Source organism: Nerophis lumbriciformis, linkage group LG05 (assembly GCF_033978685.3).
Source record: "Nerophis lumbriciformis linkage group LG05, RoL_Nlum_v2.1, whole genome shotgun sequence".
NCBI lineage: Eukaryota > Metazoa > Chordata > Actinopteri > Syngnathiformes > Syngnathidae > Nerophis > Nerophis lumbriciformis.
In genome coordinates, this window is record NC_084552.2 from 46,673,447 (window position 1) to 46,686,656 (window position 13,210).

Genomic DNA, 13,210 nt, shown 5'->3' on the forward strand with positions numbered 1-13,210 from the left:
AACCAGCACCAGGAGGCGGGGTTACGCGAGCCTCAGCCAGTGCGTCTTCGCAGCAGTTTTATGATCGCTCAGCACAAGAAATACTTTACACACATACAGTTGTTGACAAAATACACTGTACATTATATACCTCAGCTAACTAAACTATGGAAATGTATAATATAATTCATATAGCAATACGGTCTCACTGCACAGCAGACCAGCAGTTAGCCGAGTCCGCAATCCATGTTGAGGCACTGAGTGACGTGCCTCGACTGGCTGCTGTTCACCGCACCGTCTCTTCTCAGTATTTGAACGGCAAATGTGAAAATTCAGGGATTTTGAATAAAAATAATCTAAAACTGGTGAAGTTAAATGGAAAATAACTTTATAGTATAATCACTGGATACATATAACAATTTAATTAATTTTTTTTCTTTTTACATTTTTTTTCTTTCCATGATGGCAGGTGAGGCCCTGCCTCACCTGCCTCTAGTGACCGCACGTCACTGATGTATATATATATATATATATATATATATATATATATATATATATATATATATATATATATATATATATATATTAGCTTGCATGAATACAATTAGCTTAAGAAAATACCCCACTATTTGGATACAAATTCTATTTTGTAATCAGAACGTCTTACAGGAAAGTTTTTAAAATGTTTTACCTAACTGCAAGTGACAGTAAGTATATATACATACAATGCAGGTCAAAAGTTTGGACACACCTTCTCATTCAATGTGTTTTCTTTATTTCCATGACTACTAGATTGTCACTGAAGGCATCAAAACTATGAATGAACACATGTGGAGTTATGTACTTCACAAAAAAGGTGAAATAACTGAAAACATGTTTTATATTCTATTTTTTTCAAAATAGCCACCCTTTGCTCTGATTACTTTTTCGCACACTCTTGGCATTCTCTCGATAAGCTTCAAGAGGTAGTCACCTGAAATGGTGTTCACTTCACAGGTGTGCTTAAAGCTCATCGAGAGAATGCCAAGTGTGTGCAAAGCAGTAATCAGCGTAAAGGGTGGCTATTTTGAAGAAACTAGACTATAAAACATGTTTTCAGTTATTTCACCTTTTTTTGTGAAGTACATAACTCCACATGGGGTCGGCGTGGCGCAGTTGGGTGAGTGGCCGTGCCAGCAACCTGAGGGTTCTTGGTTCGATCCCCACCTTCTACTGACCTCGTCACGGCCGTTGTGTCATTGAGCAAGACATTTCACCCTTGCTCCTGATGGGTCGTGGTCAGGGCCTTGCATGGCAACTCCCGCCATCGGTGTGTGAATGTGTGTGTGAATGGGTGAATGTGGAAATAGTGTCAAAGCGCTTTGAGTACCTTGAAGGTAGAAAAGCGCTACACAAGTATAACCCGTTTACCGTTTTGATGCCTTCAGTGACAATCTACAATGTAAATAGTCATGAAAATAAAGAAAACACATTGAATGAAGAGAAGGTGTGTCCAAATGTTTGGCCTGTACTGTATGTATATGTATATATATAGACTTAGAAGGGGCTTTGCACAGTGGAGGGGCATTAGCGGTGAGGATGCCTTTGTTTGCTTGTCGCTGTCATTTTTGCAGGGCACAGCTCGAATGTGTCATCAACATGCATCATCACAATATGACGAGCATTAAAATCTCTATTTTGTATCATTTATATCCTGAATCGTCTATATCACTTGTGCAACCTTACTGCAGACATTTTGGAACAAATTAACAACGCAAACAAAGGTTCTACCATACATGAAATATGTAAAGTAGTTGTAATAAAAGATGAACAGAGAGAAGGAAAGATAAGAAAGACACATTGAAGGTGGAAGAGAGGCTGAAGCTGGAATACAAAGAGCTGTGTGTGTGTGTGTGTGTGTGTGTGTGTGTGTGTGTGTGTGTGTGCGCGTGTGTGCCGCAGGTGTGTGTGTATGTCCCTATGGTCCTTCTAGCTGTCTTCTCCTATTGATCAGCTCATATTGATCTGGTTTGGCACATAAGCTCCGAAACACACACACACACACACACACACACACACACACACACACACACACACACACACACACACACACACACACACACACACACACACACACACACACACACACACACACACACACACACAGACGCACTACACGGTTCACTTGATTTGCCTGGGCTTTGACACGAGGGACGTGAGAGGAACATTGTTAACGTCCATGCAAGCAAAAAACAAAAAAACACTCACACAAATGATGCACACCCAGTGGTCATTTAATTAGGCACACACTTTAATCGGTAATTGGACGTTGTAATTCACCAGTTTGCCACTAGGTAGAGCAGCTCCACTCAATTTACGTCGAACGCAATAATGTGTACTTAATGTAGTGGCTGTATGTGAGTGTGTGTGCACATGTTTTTGACGTAAAAATCCGCTGGATGAGATACTTTGCCTGCCTTTGCTTTGTGTGTGTGCGTGCGCGGATGTGTGTGTGCAGAGACACACACGCAGAGGCCACCTTCTGCTGCTGTCATGGCTGCGAGCTGTCAAAATCAGCCTCCTCCTCTTCTTCTATCCCCCTCTTCCGGTCTATCCTGTCATTCTGTCCTCCATGTTTTTATTTATTTTCGCATCTACATTTTGTCCTCAACACGCATTACCTTCCTTTCCTGTCACCCGGCGATGTGCATTTACATTCAAATGGGCCTTGACAAAAGGAATAATGTGTCCGCCATTCAAACGCATTCACATGCAAATGCAAACAAACGCAGGTCGTGTGACCACGGCGTGTCATCCTTTAAACACGACCAACAAGTAAGCATACACACAAAAAAAAGAAGCTGTTAGTAGTGTTATTATTAGTTTATGCCTCCATGGTGGTCGGCCTGTGGTACACAAGGTTGCTTTGCAGGGTCATCGCAACCTAGTTGTGTGTCAGAGCGACTCAAGCTCCTTTCTGAAAAGGATTTTTGCACAATACATGGCATGAAAATGCATAAACAGACGCAACACAACACCATATTGCAAAGATAATGGCTTTTTTGTGTGGCGCCCCCTACATACTTGCCAACCTCGAGACCTTCGAATTCGGGAGATTGGGGGGGGGCGGCGTTGGTGTTTGGGGTTTGGTGGTAGCGGGGCTGTATATTGTAGCCCGTAAGAGTTAGGGATGCAAGGGGTTCTGGGTATTTGTTCTGTTGTGTTTATGTTGTGTTACAGTGCGGATGTTCTCCCGAAATGTGTTTGTCATTCTTGTTTGGTGTGGGTTCACAGTGTGGCGCATATTTGTAACAGTGTTAACGTTGTTTATACGGCCACCCTCAGTGTGACCTGTATGGCTGTTGATCAAGTATGTCTTGCAGTCACTTTCTTGTGTATGCAGAAGCCGCATACAACATGTGACTGGGCCGGCACGCTGTTTGTATGGTGAAAAAGTGGACCCGTCAACAGGTTGTAGAGGCGCCAAAGGCAGTGCCATCACGGCACGCCCTTAATACTGTTGTCCGGGTGAAAATCGGGAGAAATTCGGGAGAATGGTTGCCCCGGGAGATTTTCAGGAGGGGCACTGAAATTCGGGAGGGTTGGCAAGTATGGCCCCCTATGAGTTGGACTGAAAAAGCTTTGGAATACATTCTAGCATACATCGGAAAGTGCTTCACAAATTGTTGTAACGCTCAAAGTATATGCAATTTTAGTTTTTTTCCGACTCCAAATCTGATAAAACACAATTAATTGAAATACTTCAAATGTGTGTTGGTCCACATCAAGCAACTTGATTTTATTTGTGTACAAGGTTCCTAAGCTAAATACGACTCATTTGAGTAACAGGACTGAAGGTAACAGGAGTGAGTTTTTAACATAGAATTATCAAATACATGAAATATAACCACATGGCATTTTTATACCATAGCATGATGACACTAAACACATTGCAGTGAACACATTTCAATTTTAAAAATTAACGAAATCCAAAAGATAACTGTGCTGAGATTTGAACCTACACAAACTCATACCTGATGGGATATACATTAAAAAAATGATTTTCTTCTTTCCATGGCCTGCTGAGGATATGAATGACGCAACTTCCTGTGGACTGAGGAAAACGTGTGAATTTTAACTAAATTGTGTGTTTAAAAAAACTATAGCTGGGATATGGAATAACACAAATATGTAAAAAATATACAGTAACATTTTTGATTATTATAATTCATGGTAAAGTCTAAATTTAGGAAGCAGGGACCGACAACAAATACTATTGTTCCAGTGTTGGTAGCCGTTTCAATAATAATTTTCAGTATAATTTCACATGACTATGTAGTAGTTTGTGTAGGCTAAGTAACAAATGTGTCCATACATGCGTGGCCTGTGCTATTACTTTTCCGACATACACAACCTGGTGGCGCTGTTATTAAACTTAAATTTTTTAGATTTTCACTGTATTTTTTAGGTTGTTTTTTGGTCCACAACAATAGAAGACTGACAAACATGTCTGCCAAAATTGAGCAGGATTGTGTAAAAAAACAGGGTCGATATCAAGCAAAAAATGTCTTAGCGACAAATTGGTCTTCTACGGATGGTCCGGTTCCATATTGATGTTAAATATCAGTCCGATATCATGAAAAATACAAGTATGAATGATATGTGCTTGCATGTACACTTGTGCAAAGCCGGACAGCCAGTTAACATCTTAATGTCCTCCAATAAGCACACCAGGTTGGTCTTTTCTTCTTTTTTAGTCAATTCATAAACATGGTAGGCAATAAGCTACTAGGAGCTAGCAGCTACAAAACAGCTAAGCACACAATAGCACACAACTAGACACAAGTAATAATAATTGAACAATACTGCAGTCTAAAACAGCACATGAGTTGATATAAACAAGTATCAAATAATTATAGTTGCATATTATTTACACGTACAAAGTCTCCAAGGTAGACGCATAGTAGAAAGTATACAGTAACACACGTGTCCACATAATTCAACTTACTGCTTCCTGAGCCTAACTTCATGAATTATTGTGGCCACCGGGTGATGCCATTAAACAGTTGCCACTCCACTCCACAGCATAAGTCCATTTCAGGGGGTCAATATTAAATTTGTTGTTCTCTGTTTGACTAAATTCAGAAGAAATGTTGCGACTATATGTTAAAAATATGTATGATTACTGTCAATATCGTATTGGCTCAACACTGGTATCGGCCAATACTCCACGCTCCAATATCGTTTCAGAAGTAAAAAAGTTGTTTTGGGACACTCGCGTATGTTTTGTGGGGGTTATGAAATGCAGTGCAAACTAATAAACCAACGATAACCATAAACATATTTTTGCACGTGTCCTTCAGGCCTATGTGTTTAAAACACATCTTTGTGTTGCATGTGTGTGTGCGTGTCATTGCGTGGAAAGGAGCATCTAATTAAATCAAAAGTGCATGTGTTTTTTTATTAAATTAATGTATATGGAGGACATCTCGCAGCGTTTCTCAAGCCCGAGCCTAAATTATTTATTCGCGTGTGCGTGTTTACGGCTACAAATACACTTTGCTTTACAGCTCTGTGAGGTTATCCACCCGCCTCTGCTTGTTTGCACCGGCACATCTTAGCTCCCTATCAAAAAACATGCACGCTATTTTTTTTTTGACAACCACCTATGGGAGTGTGTGTGTGTGTGTGTGTGTGTATGTGTGTGTGCGTGTGTGTGCATGTGTTTGGGTGTGTGTGGGGGGGAGGGGGAGGGGGAGAGGGGGGTGCAGAATGGCGGAAGATTTTTTTAAATGTATACATTGTATATGAGGGAGGATGAGGAATCAGAGCAAACAAAAAGTACAGCCTCCTTGTGTGTGTGTGTGTGTGTGTGTGTGTCAGTTGACATCTGATATTGCTGAGCATGGCAATAAAGACCAATGTGTGCGTGTGATTTGTGGTCTGTGTCTGTCCTCCTTTCTGTGTGGGTGGTGAAAAGTGTGAGTGTGTGTGTGTGTGTGCGTGTGCGTGCATGGACTGAGATTGAGTCTATTTGCAGTTGAGGCATAAAGGGAAAGACAACATGAAGATTCTTCTACTATGCTTTTCCTTTCTGATTTTAATTTGAGCACTCTCCAGCGTGGCATAAAAGTTACATGAACACTTTCACTTTCTGCAGCTTCTTTGACAAATAGACCACGCTGATCTTACACACTCACTCATACATGCACGCACGCACACACACACACTCAAAAAAGTCTACTATAAATATTTTATAATGCACTGCAATGACAAAACATTTAAAAGATGGAAGAAGCTGCTGACTTCACCTGTGATTTGCGGTCATGGCAAGGCAAGGCAACGTTATTCATATAGCACATTTACAACAATTTTTAAATTGGACCATAGTGCTTTACAGGTTAAAAAGCATGGAGCAAAAAAAAAACAAAAAAAAAAACAAAAAACAAAGAACAAACAATGAATGAGCGAAACAAGATAGTGCAAAAGCAATATGGTAAAAGGGTTTGAATAAAAAGTTAAATTGCAAGATAAAAATAATGAAATAATAAAAGTGCGACAAATTGAAAAAAAAAAAACTAAAGCGAAGAGGGGGGGGGGGGAGGGGGACTAGAAATGGGGGCCTAGTGGGCGGGCTCAGCTCAGGTTAAAGGCCAGCGAGAAGAGGTAGGTCTTAAGAAGGGTTTTGAAGACCCCCAGGCTCTGGGCTGACCTAATGTGGAGGGGAAGGCTGTTCCAGAGCTTAAGGGCGGCAACGGAGAAGGCTCTGTCCCCTCTGGTCTTTAGCCTGGATTTGGGGACCGCCAACAGCAGTTGGTCAGCTGACCTTAGGGCTCTAGACGAGGTATGATGGTGCAGAAGCTCGGTCAGGTATTGTGGGGCCAGGCCATTTAGGGATTTAAAAACAATTAAAAGTAATTTAAAATCAATGCGGTGACGGACTGGGAGCCAGTGGAGTGAGGCCAGGACTGGGGTGATGTGCTCGCGTTTTTTGGTGCTGGTGAGGAGACGGGCTGCCGCGTTTTGCACAAGCTGCAAACAGCGGAGTGATGCTTGATCAATACCGGCGTACAGTGAGTTGTTGTTGTCTAGCCGGTGTGTGATAAAGGCGTGGATAGCAGTCTCCAGGTCGCTCTGGGAGAGATAGGCCTTGGTCTTTGATAGGGTTCTGAGATGGTAAAAGCTGGTACTAACCACTGAGCTGACCTGTTTGGTGAATTTAAAGGCACTATCGAAGATCACTCTGAGATTTCTCACGGAGGACCGGATGTTTTCACCCAGAGGCATACTTGCCAACCTTGAGACCTCCGATTTCGGGAGGTGGGGGCGTGGCTAAGAGGGGAGGAGTATATTTACAGCTAGAATTCACCATCCATTTTCTACCGCTTATTCCCTTTGGGGTCGCGGGGGGGCTGGAGCCTATCTCAGCGACAATCGGGCGGAAGGCGGGGTAGCGCGGTGGAAGAGGGGTTAGTGCATCTGCCTCACAATACGAAGGTCCTGAATAGCAGTGTTGGGTTAGTTACTGAAAACCAGTAACTAGTTACAGTTGCTAGTTACTTTATTTCAAAAGTAACTCAGTTACTAACTCAGTTACTTACACCAAAAAGTAATGCGTTACTGTGAAAAGTAACTATTTAGTTACTTCTTTTTTTCTTCTTTTTTTTTTTTAAAGCTCCCATTAATGCCCTTTTAGCCTTCATGTCAGTACTGTTATTGCACTGGAGAATAATGCAATCTGTTGATCAACTTGACATGCATTTTTATTTTCCTTTTAACATAATTAATGAAAAACAGTGCAACATAAAAAGGCATTCCTCCTTTCTTTAAACTTGGACCAATGACCATTAATAAAAAAACAAGTTTAAGTGCAACATAAGAAGGCACATCATCTTCCTTGAAACATAGGTAGTGAAATAAAGCCTGACATCTGGAGTGATGCTGCTGTCTTCCACACTTGGAGCCATGGATTGTAGAATCCTTGTTTTCAGTGGCAGGATCATTGACACAGATGGTGAAGTTTCAGTGCTCAGTAGAGATGGAACACTTTTGAGGGGTTTAAGCACCTGGAGGACCTCATCTGCCACTCTCACATCATCATCAGACAGGGTGACATTTGTCTTCAGGGTGTTGTGGGTCAATGCAGAGTATATAGCTGCCTGCTGCTCCAACATATCATAAGTGGAGTTCCACCTCGTTGGGACATCATGTATGAGCAGGCAGCTTTAGCATTTCTTGCTTTGTCTTAAGCACATGAGCAACTGTTGTGCTTGGGTGGAAGTAGGAAACCTCCTTCCTGATCCTCCCAAGGAGGCGCTCCATCCTATTGACTGAGATTCCCTTCTGGGATGCCAAATTCACTACATGTGCAAAGCACCTATCTGTGGTCCCAGTCCTGCCTCATTCTCTGTAATTATTTGATTTTTGGCATTATCACGTGTGACTGGGATATCTTTATCTTCCACTGCTTGTGTCAGTACCTGCGCAAGGTGACTCTCGTAGAGGGGGCGTGTCTTCTCATCTCCCAGTCTGCTGTGATGAAGTGAGCGCTTATAGTTCCGCTGGACGTCCACCCGTCTGTCATGAGCGCAACAGATGATGCTCGGGATAGTTCATCCACAACTTTTTTCTTCTCCTGCTCATAAAGATCTGGCACAATCTTATTGCTGAAGTGGGTGCGCGACGGGATGTCATAACGTGGTTCAAGCACGTTCAGCATGTGTTTAAAACCCTCGTTTTGCACAACCGAGTCTGCACTTTTAAACACACCGATTCAATGGCGCTGGGCGTTCAAGCTCCTCCGTTATTGCGCTCGCCATGACCACGCTGTGTGTGGACTGAACGTGCCAACAACTTTTTTTGTTTTGTTTCATATATCAAACCGCGGATCACTTGTGTGCCTCCCCTCCCCACACCCACACCCACACACACATAGACCGCGCCTCTTTTCTTCTCTCCGGCTTGTGACAGAGGAAGATTCAGAAGAACGACACCGCAGCGCTTCTGTTTCTAGCCGATACTACATCAAAAGTAACGTAAAATAACGCAGTAACGCATCATGTAGTAACGGTAACTAAATTACTGAATATAAAAAATAACGCGTTAGATTACTAGTTACCGCCGAAACTAACGGCGTTACAGTAACGCGTTACAAAGTAACGCGTTACAAAGTAACGCGTTAGTCCCAACACTGCTGAGTAGTCTTGGGTTCAATCCCGGGCTCGGGATCTTTCTGTGTGGAGTTTGCATGTTCTCCCCGTGACTGCGTGGGTTCCCTCCGGTTACTCCGGCTTCCTCCCACCTCCAAAGACATGCACCTGGGGATAGGTTGATTGGCAACACTAAATTGGCCCTAGTGTGTGAATGTGAGTGTGAATGTTGTCTGTCTATCTGTGTTGGCCCTGCGATGAGGTGGCGACTTGTCCAGGGTAGAATTCACCAAGTCAAGTATTTCATATATATATATATATATATATATATATATATATATATATATATATATATATATATATATATATATATATATATATATATAAAATAAATACTTGAATTTCAGTGTTCATTTATTTACACACATACTTGTTGAGTTAAGGGTTGAATTGTCCATCCTTGTTCTATTCTCTGTCACTATTTTTCTAACCATGCTGAACACCCTCGCTGATGATGCATTGCTGTGTGGCACGCACAAAAGTGCTTTCATCAAATTCACTAGATGGCAGTATTGTCCTGTTTAAGAGTGTCACAACATTGCTGTTTACGGCAGACGAACTGCTTTACGGTAGACCAAAACGTGACTGCTGTTGTTGTGTGTTGTTACCGCGCTGGGAGGACGTTAATGAAACTGCCTAACAATAAACCCACATAAGGAACCAAGAACTCGCCCTCGATCATTCTACAGTTATAACGCCATTGAGCAGGCACACCGTTTATATTGTGGGAAAGCGGACTCAGGTCCGCATGGACCTGAGTCCGCCTGAATTTCAGGAGATTTTCGGGAGATAATTTGTCGCGGGAGGTTTTCGGGAGAGGCGCTGAATTTCGGGAGTCTCCCGGAAAATCCGGGATGGTTGGCAAGTATGCCCAGAGGACCCAGAGCACTGACAAACGAGACTGGAGATGTTTCGCTGAAGATGATGATCTCGGTCTTGCTCTCGTTAAGGTTGAGGAAGTTAGCACTCATCCATGCTTTGATGTCATTCAGACAGCCAAGCCGTGGCTGAAGTGCGACCTGTCCTGTGGCCTTAAGAGGCAAGTAGATCTGAACATCATCGGCATAGCAATGGAATGAGACATTGTCATGTGACTCACAGGAGGGAGGAAACCCAAAAGAGAAGACAAGACACACACACACACACACACACACACACACACACACACACACACACACACACACACACACACACACACACACACACACACACACACACACACACACACACACACACACACACACACACACACAAATGCACGCACGTGCACACGCGCGCACACACACACAGACAGAGAGAAAGAGATAGAGAAAGAGACAAAGAGACAGGCTCATTGATTTTGTGCCCTAACACTATACTGTCACAACATACAGTGTAAGTGTGTGACCCCCCCAAGTCTTTAAACATGTGTAAATGCCACACTTGACACTTGTCGTCATTCCCCCGCCACCCCCCGGCCCCTCTTGCAGCATCTACGGCGCTCTCATTAGAACCGGCCCTTCTCTCGTCTTAAAACACACACAACCCTCCCCATCTTCTTGCACATCCACGTTTTAATGTTGCTGCACATGACGCATCATCACTAACCTGACTCTCGCCAGATCTTTGGAGTTCGTTGAGCTCCACACAAGGATCTGGGATGGAGGGCAATGCACACTCCTTCAAGATAGCAAAAAAATAATGAACCAATCAGGATCGCCAGGCGGGATTTCATAGACGTGACGTAGCGCCGAAGCGACTGTTTGATTCAAACAACAATGGCTGACGTTGATTCTGCTATTGCAACTGTTTTGTCGAAAATATCGAATATTAATTCTTTAAAAGATGAACAGAGAACAGTTTTGAAGGCATTTATTGGTGGCAAGGATGTTTTGGCTCGTCTTCCGACCGGGTTTGGCAAGAACTTGATTTACCAAATCGCTCCACTGGGGGTGAAGGAAATGGGACGAGTGCAGAACCCAGTTGTTATAATTGTCTCCCCGCTGATTGCTCTGGGAGAGGATCAGATCCTGAGGCTGGATTATTGGGGGTAACAGGCGTGCAGGTTAACGTCACGTATAAATAGTAAGTTAAAAACCCCACAACTATTTTCTTTGCACAAACGACATCGATCGTCTACTGACATTGCTGCGTTGTTTCAGTAAAAGTTCTCTAACTTTTCGCTCTGTCGCTATCCAATATGTCGGCTGTTCTGTTTTGGATTTCCCAGCGTCACGGGTTGATTTGGATGTGAGTGGTTGAAGTAGCGGGCAGCACGGATCAGGGGTTAGTGCATGTGCCTCACAATACGAAGGTCCTGAGTTCAATCCCGGGCTCGCCGTCTTTCTGTGTGGAGTTTGCATGTTCTCCCCGTGACTGTGTGGGTTCTCTCCGGGTACTCCGGCTTCCTCCCACCTCCAAAGACATGCACCTGGGGATAGGTTGATTGGCAACACTAAATGGTCCCTAGTGTGTGAATGTGAGTGTGAATGTTGTCTGTCTATCTGTGTTGGCCCTGTGATGAGGTGGCGATGCACTTCCATTTAGAGGGAAGGAGCCACACTTTTATGTTTAGATAGCAGTTTTCACGCATTAATAACACAAAATGTGGATTGTTACGATCATCCTTTGGTTGTCAAAGATGTTAGGTGATATTTTTTGTACATGAAAAAATGTTTCTCATATTATGTACTTTACATGTTTATTTTGCACATTTAAAAAAAAAAGCAAAAGAAAAAAATAATGAAAAAAGGAAATTATCTTAATAAAACATTTGCTTTATTTGTAATTTATACTGTTTGTAGTTTCACAAGATCTTAACATTTCAATAGTTTTGAATGTAAGAAAATTTTATTTGTGTGATCTATATATCCTGATTTATGAATGATCCTTATTGCTTTCTTCTGCAGGGTGATGAGTGGATATAGTGTGCCCAAACGTCTGCACAGTAGTGGAAGATAATGGCATTCATATCTCTGCATGACAATGTTTTAAAGTTCTCTACCTACTTATTAATAAAATATAATATTCAGCCTCTTAAACATTCTGTCATTGCGTACTATCAATCAGAACGGGTTATAAAAGAATAGACCATAACGATGGTAATATTGTGTAGTGAACTGTAATAATCCGATGTGGGCTGTAGAGGGCAGTGGCAGGCATGACTGCAGTGTTAAATTTAGTCTCAGTGGTAGCAAAGAAGAAGACGAGATTGTTCAAAGACAATCTTCCTCTTTCATATCGCCGCTTCCATTACAATACACTTTTAATTTCAATCTGCTAGAAAACATTTATTTAGGTAGAAATATCAAAGACATAACAGAACAGAATGATCGTATTGTAAGACCATTTTTTGTTGTCTTGGTTGTTAGACTGGATGTGAAGCCGCCAACCGGACGTGTGTGATTGGTATGAGAAAATACTTTACATATTTTGACGAAAATCTCAGATAAAAGTGACATTAGATTTCCTCTCTAAAGTATTTGTTCCTGCTGAGCTTGTATTGAATCTTACTAAAGTGAATCAAAGTGAATTATATATTTATATAGCGCTTTTTCTCTAGTGACTCAAAGCGCTTTACATAGTGAAAACCAATATCGAAGTTACATTTAAACCGGTGTGGGCGGCACTGGGAGCAGGTGGGTAAAGTGTCTTGCTCAAGGACACAACGGCAGTGACTAGGATGGCGGAAGCGGGTATCACACCTGGAACCCTCAAGTTGCTGGCACGGCCACTCTACCAACCGAGCTATACCGCCCGGTTGGTAGAGTTCGAGTAACAATCTACATTTTATGTTATTAATACACTTAAATGTAATCCAAACAGACGTGAAGTTTCTCCTCACTCCAAGCAGCAATGTGCGCTCAGCGTTCCCTCCAATGATGTAATGTAGTATTTAATATAAATGAATATTTTATTTTTAATTTGATTTATTAATTTTTAAATGAGTGCTGTCAAATGATACATTTTAAAATTTAAATTAATCACACTTTTAAATATGGATTAATCTCGATTAATCACAGGTAATTACTCGCTTGCACTTTGCTTTAAAAAACTTTAACAAA

The 13,210-nt window shown here is 42.1% G+C and overlaps 1 protein-coding gene across 1 annotated transcript in view; it reads right to left on the reverse strand.

The window, feature by feature from the left end:
- wnt5b (wingless-type MMTV integration site family, member 5b) overlaps positions 1-13,210 on the reverse strand; it is a 105,866-nt gene that overhangs the window by 72,628 nt on the left and 20,028 nt on the right. The window lies entirely within an intron of this gene.